General features: G+C 32.0%; 1 pseudogene; it reads right to left on the reverse strand.

Moving 5' to 3' along the window:
• Positions 1-1,764: 1,764 nt before the first annotated feature.
• LOC140690670 (heat shock transcription factor, Y-linked-like) lies at positions 1,765-3,453 on the reverse strand (annotated as a pseudogene).
• Positions 3,454-9,041: the final 5,588 nt, after the last annotated feature.

The raw sequence follows: 9,041 nt of genomic DNA on the forward strand, positions 1-9,041 counted from the left end.
TGGTGACACATTTTCTGGACTCAATGTTGCCATTCCAGTCTTATCGGCTGTCACTGGCTGTATGATTGTAGGCAGAACACTTTAGGCTCCCTGACCTTGCCTACAATTTTTCCAGCATTCCAGGGCATTTCACATTCTGAAAATGCTTCACCACTTACTTTAAAATAATGGGAAATTATTAAAGATTTCCATGAATATTTTATATATCTTAATATGTGCAGAAATTTGGTTTTCCTGCAGTTTGATATAATTTAATTCTACCGCCCTCACCTCCTTCTAGTCCACACAATTTAGATTGCAATTTGGTTACTGAATATGACCACCCCAACCAAGGGGCTATTACCTCTTAGTTACTTCCTTTGTGAAGGTTAGAAAGGGCACAAGTTATGTGGGTTGTATAAACCTACATTCAATGTTTGCAATGGCACTGTCTCTTCAGGAAAAAGCTCTGATTCTAAGAAGTAAATTAATTAGAAGTCAGTATAGTTATTGGTATGGGGAAGAGAATCAACAATGTGGGGTGTGTGGGTGATGAAGGGACAGGAAAAAATCCAGCAAATGAGAATGGAATGTTTTAGGCCTCTGGAGGCATGAATTAATAAGACAATAATACTTTGTCTCCTGCACCTACCTCCAATTTCTATCTTGTGTGACTAGTCCTTGGGCTATGAAAAGAGCTAGTTTGTGGTGAAGAGTAAAGACCATAATGAAATAGTTTGAAAACAATGAGACATTTGTTGTTTCAGGAAAGTAGATTTTGCTAAAATCAACATATATTTTTCAATCACAAAATAAAAAAATGCATCCTGCGGCATATGCTGTGCTTACTGTGCTGGTATCCAAGTTAGACAAGGAAAGGGGGATAGACAGAAAACATCTGGAAGAGGTGGTTTCTGTGCTGAGACTGGGAATGTCTAAGAAGGTAAAAGGAGGACACCCAAAGTCCAAGGATGAGCTGAAGCATAAGTGTTGAGTTGGAGCTAATATAGTTGACAAGCATTTGCCTGAATGTATCTCCAGATACAGTGAAACATAAAGATATGCCAAGGTAGTCAGATGCCAGATATATAAAGAAATAACTAAACTAAGTTGGGTTTGTGGGCTTAGAGTTGGAAAGGCATTAAGTGCCACCCTGAGGACGTAAGCTTGCCTTTGGATGGAACATAAATGCAACATAAAGTATTGACTACAAAATATAGTGTAGACTCTTGAGGGCAGGAAATTAAAGGACCAGTTGGAATGCTTTGAGAACAGCACAACGAAGACCATAGGAAAAATTGCTTCTTAAATTCTACCAAATGCTGAATGTGCCATCTGAGACTATATCATGTGACCTTTATGATTCCAGGGATGACATAAGGGAGACCATGATCCATGGGCCGGTTCCTTCATTTATCTCCTGTTCCAATCTATCCTAACTTAACACTTTTAATACTTTCCAGGATGAACTAGAAACCACTTAGTACTTTTCACTCTCTCCATGTTTTAGTCTTTTTCCAATTTCTTCCATTTTCTCTTTTTCCTTGTAACAAATTATTTAAATTTACTCCCATATTGTTCCATAAAATGATCATATCAATCAAATATCTCTTTTTCCTTTAAATGGTAACTTAGTCTCCCATTTAACTCTTAACTCTATTTAAAAAAATAAGGAAATTACAGGTACACAACTATGTTTACTGTTCAAAAAAGAAAATTGTAGATATTTGTCGACATTTGCTAACATCAATTTTAATCTTTGTTATCCTGCATAATCTGGTAGTCCTCTGGTAGATCAGTTGTAATTAGTATGAAGTTCATAAACTGAAGATGGCTGATGAGTTGGCCTTGAAATAGAGGTAGCTGATGTATCAGCTATCAATGGCACTGGAAACCGTGGGTTGCTCCCTTGTTGAAGTTTAGATAAACGACCTTCATTGGCAGATATGTTGTGATATCTATTTGGAAAAGTAGAAGGCTCCACCATCAGTCCAAAATAATTACTCTGTGTGGTAGACAAGATGCTGTACAGAGAATTAGAAGTTGTAGTTGTAATGAAGTTCACAACACGGCCATTTGCTTCAGTGTAGCTGCTTTGAGAGTGCCCGTGAAGATTCGTCAACTGATTTAATATAGCATGTTGACCCACTGCAATTTGTTCTGGTGGTATAACTGACATTGATGATGGAGGAGAAATATCACCTCTGATCAGAGTATTTGTGTCACTAATTATGTGGCTAGTAGAGGGCTTTCTTATAAGAGGCATGTTTAAATTTGCAGAAGGTATAAATGCACTTTCCCCACTAGTGTCAGACACAAAACCAGAATTATGTTTATCCACATTACGCCCTGCTTTAAAGTGCTTCTTTTTGAAATCTTCATCCAATGAAGATACCAGAGAGGCATTTTTAATCCCAACTCTTCTTTTTATTCTCACTGAAATCTGGGGACAGCCTTGTTTAATATTTGGATTATGATAAAACTGCAGCTACAACCATAGGAGGTATATTTTAGTAATATTTTAAACCAAACTACAACTCTACAATAAGCCTAAACTATAAAACCTCAGATTTCATGTTTTCAGTTCAAAGATGGTAACATCAAAATATGAACATCATAACGATAATTTGAAGTTCCTTATTTGGAAAATACAAATTTGAATAGATTAGTCATCAAATTTATGAAGTTAGCATTTTCAGTAACGGTGAATGACACTTCTCAAAAGCAGATTTAATACCTTTATTTAGATTTCTGTTAAGATTGATATTTACAAGCAAAGTTTCTCATAAACTTGAATTCTTAAGGCCCTGTCCTCATTTTTTTAGAAATAATAAAGTATTTAAACTTAATAGTTTAATACAATTTTCAAAATCTAGTTTTACATTTATATTACCATAAATTGATGTACAAAATAAAATTTTATATATAAGTTACCAAGTGGTAGCTAAAATTTCTAAATACCTTGCTTAAAACAGAGACTTATTTTTCTTCTGCCAGAAAGTGTGCTGGAGAAATAGATCTTTGAAAATTCTGTCGCAATTCACTAATCCCATAAAGATTAAGCACTGTAACTAAACTTTTTATGCTTCCAGTTTCAAATATTCTGAAAGGGGCCTTTCTTTCCAAAACTTCCATCTTAAAGACATCTTCACCAATCACTATAGAAATTCCATTATCATCCCACCAGATAGATTTAAATTGGTCACTCCCAGCCATTTTCCAGTGTTTTCTTGGAAATGTCAGAGAGTGAAAATAATTATCTTTGTCTGGTTCAGAGACACAATGTATGTAACATGGTCTTTTTATCAAGGATTCTTCAGACAAAGAGTGAAAAGCATTTTCTTCAATCATAGACCTCAAGTTCAAGTCCCCAGGGAATGTTTTATCACACAATAGAGATCTTCCAGAAATTCCTGAACCAGTTGGTCCATCTTTATGAGACACATCTTGAATTTATGAAGAAACATGTGTCATCTCAAATAACTTTTTCTACATATTTTTTTCTAATCTGTATTATTTGGGCACTGCAATTTCAAATGCTGCTTTGGCAGGCCTGCACATATAAACTGCTAGGCCATCACAATGGTTCTTAACCTGAGTAGCTGTGACATCACAAGACGTCTGGTCTCCTAGCAAATCCAGTGTAACATTCAGCCATTGTTTACTTCTCATTCATCCAGTTAAAATGAAACATATAGGATGCTTCTCTTTATAGAGTGATCTGCAAATATTGTCCCCACAAAATCTTTTTAAATAATTTAATTTTGGGGTCTATGAAATAAAACAAATCTCCATCCTTTTGTACACAAATTTATATCAAATTTGTGAACAGAGTATAAATAATGCACAAAATATATAAAATAATTTTAAAGTTTTGGAATTTAAAGTGAAATTTGTGTAAAACCTGTACAGAAAATGTATATCAATTTCATTATCATTTGTAATTAAACTGAAAAATAATTTGATTTGGAAATGGAAGTAGGTATTTGTGTACTTTACAATAAGTTGCTCTCCTCTCATAACATGAGCAGAATAAATATTAGTTTATCTGGTATGTTTATAAATAAATTGTAAATATTTATGAAATAAAATTAGATTAAAACAATCAAATTTAATAAATCCCAAAGGGGGAAATTTTTCTTTTAAATTTTTATTGAGTTCTATAATAAAAAATATGTAATTTTATATTCTATTTTAAAAGTACTAAAGTGAAAATCTTATAATATACTTACAAAGTTTATTTTTGACATTCTGTCACTCAGAAGTTTTTCAGTCCCTAGAAGGTAGAAATTTTCTTGTCATCTTTATAGTCCATACTCTTGTGGCTTCTGATAAGTGTTCCAAAATGATGTTGATAAGTAAGCTTATGCACAAGATCCTGGGTTTAATAAGCAGTGCCTCAATTAAGGGGCAAACAAAGAATCAAAAAACAAAGAAATAACTGTATATGTCCGTTGTGGTGGAAAAGACTAGGTAGTGCATTTTAGGAAGCATTATGTTTCTCAGTCCTGAAAAAGTTGGCCTATTTAGTAAAATACAGCATTTTAAGGCAAGTGATTTGTTCACTAATTATAAATAATAGCTATGTTCTGTATCAGCAATCTGTAGTAAATCCAATTCTACCAAATCTTTCATTCTTTATTTAGTAATAAATTCCATTAAACATAAGACAAATTCAAAATGTGAGACAAAATTTTTAAATAAATAAATGTATGCTCTAGCTAGAATGTAAATTTTTCCTTCAGTATGTGTATATTCCATTCTAAATAAACATTAGCGACCTGAATTCATTGCATTTTATAAGTATTATAAACTATAGTTTAGTTGGATTCAGTCCTGATTCATAAATATTATTTAACATCTGCATATCAATATATGTGCTACCATCCCTTAAAAAACAGAAAATTCAAAAATAACAATCTCAAAAAATATAGGAAATTTATTGACAGATCTCATCTTAACTTTTTTATAAAAATATTCTTAACAAATTCACTTCAGATAAAATGTAACTGAACATAATATAATCCATACATGAAAAACCCATGACTAACATCAAGTTCAATGTTAACATACAGGAAAGTTTTCCTCTGGTCCAGTAATAAGAAAAAGTAGCTCATTCTCACAAGTCCTAAATTACACTACTATAAGTCCTAGCCAGAACAACTAGTCAAGAAAAATATAAAGGCACCCAACTTGTAAAAAAGCAGTAAAGATTTTATAGATGACATAATTATGCATCTCCATAGTCTCCTCCAGTGACTGTTAGAAATAATGAACAAACTTAGGAAACTTGCAGAATACAAAGTCAATATACAAATATCCATTGCATTTTTATATATTAACAACTCATTATCAGAAAGAGAAATTAGGAAAACAATTGTGTGTATATTCATACCAAAAAGAATAAAATAGGAATAAATTTGATAAGTGAAATAAAAGATCAAAACATAAATCTATAAATTACAGGTGAAAGAAATATAAGTAAACAAAATAAATAGAAAGATATTCTGTGCTTATTGATTATAAACAATGTGAGGAACTATTCTAATCTATTTTTACTAGTCCAATCTCCCCAGCACTGCTTATTGAGGAGTATGTCTTTTCTTCACTTTATACTCGCTTCTTTTTCATGGGTTAATTGATCATAGGTGTGAGGGCTTATATCTGGTTGCTCTATTCTCTTCTATTTATTGGTGTCTGTTTTTGAGTCAGTATCATGTTGTTTAAATTACTAAAGCTTTGTAGGACTGTTGAACAATGGAGAAATTTACACCATTAGATTTAATACACTTTTTCAAAATTATTATGGCAACTCATGATCTTTGTAGTTACATATAAATTTTGAAATTATCTGTTCTACTAAATGGAAAAATCTCATGGGTATTTTGACATAAATCACACTAATTGTAGATTCCTTTGAGTAGCATGGTTGCTTCAACCACATTCTTTCACACCATAAACATAAGATATCTTTTAACTTTTTTGGATCAGTTTTAATTCCCTTCATCCATGTTTTCTATTTTTTAATGTATAGGTTTTCTCCTTATTTGTTAACTTCATTTGTAGGTATTTTTTACATACATAGATAATTATATATATTATATTTGTAAACACATTTCCTACACAAATACAGCAGGTAGAAGGCAGTGGCAAGACATATTCAAGTTCTGAATGAAATAAAGCTGTAATCTAAGATAATTTATCAAGCAAGGCTATCATTTAGAATAGAAGGAGAAATAAATAACTTCCACAAATTCAAATTCTAAAAGAATTTAGCAACAGAGAAAGAAATAATGAGAGATCCACTCTAGAAAAAGAGAAGCAGGATGCTATAGAAAGGAGAAAGGCTTAATTAGAAAGGCAATAGCTACAATCACATACAATAGAATAAGCATGATGTTGATAAACAGGACATCAAAATTTTTAATGGTCAGAGAGTGAAACAAGACAATACAGAGTATTTTCTTCTTGTTTCTGTTCTCTGCAGGGTGGGTTAGAAATTGGAGTCTTATCAGTTAAAACAAACAGATATAGTAACGGTTCAATATACATACAAAACAGGGTAACCATAAGTCAAAGGCTTACAATGAAGTCACAAAGCCAAAAACAATCCAAGATAATAAAAGAAAACTTATCAAGCCACAAAAAGAAAAAGAAATGAACAAAAATGAAATAGCAATTCAACTGGAAAATAAAGTTCAAAATGGAAATAAACACCAGTCTATCAATAATTATCACAAATTTTAATGGACCTTGTGCTTCAATCAAAAGTTATATATTGTCAGATGGGATAATATAACAAGACCCTACATTATGAAGCATATAAGAAAACCACTTTAGTAAGAGGAACACACATCAATTGAAAGTCAGAAGATGGAAAAATATATTCCATGCAAATGGACATGACAAGAACTCAGGACTAGCAGTACTGACTTCACACGAAATAGACTTTACAACAAAGGCCATAGAGAAAGATAAACAAGGATATGATATAATGATTAAATGAGCAATATAAAATGAGAGTATTATACTCATTAAGATATATTCACTCAATATTGGTGCACCTAACCACATAAATCAAATACTAATAGATAAAAAGGGAGAAATTGATGGGAACACAATCACAATAGGAGACTGTATGTCCGCATTACCATCACTAGTCTGGTCTTTCAGGTAGTAAATTAATAAGGGAAAAAAGATACTAAAAGATACGATAAAATGATTGGATTTGGTTGATATTTCCAAAACAGTACTTGTCCCCAAAAAAGAATATACATTCTTTTCCAGTTCACATAGAACATTTTCTAGGAAAGGTTATGTACTCATGCACAGAAGAAGCCTCAACAAATTTAAGAAGATAAAACTTATTTCAAGCATCTTTTCTGAGTAAAATAACATGAAACTAAAAATCAATCACATTAAAACAGGGAGAAAAAATGACAGCATGTACATTAAAAACCATGGTGCTATAACAAGTGGGGGAGGTGAAGATTTAAATGAAGAAATTTAAAAATATCTTGAGAAATGTGACAAAACACTACACAAAGTCTATGGAATACAGTTCAAGCAGGCTTAAGAGGGAAGTTCATATTGACAAGGCCCTCCATAAAGAACAGCAATTCCAAATAAATAATCTAACATTCTTTGTAAACTAATCATGAAAAAAAATAGCAAACTAAACCAAAAGTCAGCAGAAAGAGGGAAATAATAAAGATCAAGGAAGAAAAATTGAAATAGAGATTATAAAATAGAAAAAAATCAATCAAACCATTTTTTGAAATAGTAAACATAATTGACAAGGCTCACAAACAAGAAAAGAGAAAGAACACAAATAACATAAGAAATGAAAATGGAGAAACTTCAAGAGTACAACAAATTTGCATAATATCATAAGGGAATACCATGAGCAACTGCATGGAAACAAACAGGATAACCAAGGAGACATGGGGAAGTTTCTGGAAACATTAGCCCAACATTACTGCATTGAGAAGAAATTGACCATTTGAACAGATAGATCACCAGAAATGGAATATGATTATCAATAAAATAAAAAATTTCTGCAAATAAAGATTCAGAACCAAATAGCTTCCCTGGGGTATTTGACCAATCATACAAAGAAAAATCCATACCAGTCTTTCTCAAACTTTTCCAAAAGATTGATATGGAGAGAGTACTCCCAAACTCACACAACATCAACCTGATATCAAAACTGGATAAAGACACTACCTCAAAGAAAACTATATGCCAATAACATTGATAAACTTAGATGTAAATGTTCTTAAGAAATTATTAACAAACAGAATCCAACAGCATGTAAAAAAGATCATGCACCATGGTCAACTTAGGTTCATCCCAGCAACACAAGGATGGTTTAACATATGCAAATAAATCAATCAATTTTGATACACCATATCAACAACAGAGAGGTCACAACACCACATGATCATCTCTGTAGATGCAGAGAAAGCATTTGATAAAATTTAACACCTATTTGAAATAAAAGTTCTTAACACAGTGGGCATAGAGGGGCCATATCTCAACATTATGAAAGCTATTCATGACAAACATACATCCAGCAAAATACTCAAAGGTGATAAACTGGAACCCTTCCCACAAAAACCTGAGACAAAACAAGGTTGCCCATTCTCACAATTTCAATTCAATATAGTCTCGGAAATCCTAGCCACAATGATCAGGCAAGAAAAAAAATAAAATATTTAGAATGGAATAGAAGATGTAAAATGTCACTATATGCAGACATGACACTATATATAGAAAACTGTAAAAGCTTCATAAAAAATTAGGCTGAAAAAGGAACTGGGCAAGGTACCAAGAGAAATGTACAAAAACCAATTGCATTTTTTTACACTAACTTTTAATCAACAGGAGAGCTAAATATAGAAGCAACCGCTTTTACAACTGCATCCAAAATTATAAAATGCTTAAGAATATATCTGACCAAGGAGGTGAATGACGTATACATGAATAACTAGAAAACATTGATTAAGGAAATCAAAAAAGATTTGAAGAATTGAAAAGATACCCAATGGTCTTGTAATGGA

This window comes from Vicugna pacos, chromosome 31 (genome assembly GCF_048564905.1).
Source record: "Vicugna pacos chromosome 31, VicPac4, whole genome shotgun sequence".
NCBI classification, from domain to species: domain Eukaryota; kingdom Metazoa; phylum Chordata; class Mammalia; order Artiodactyla; family Camelidae; genus Vicugna; species Vicugna pacos.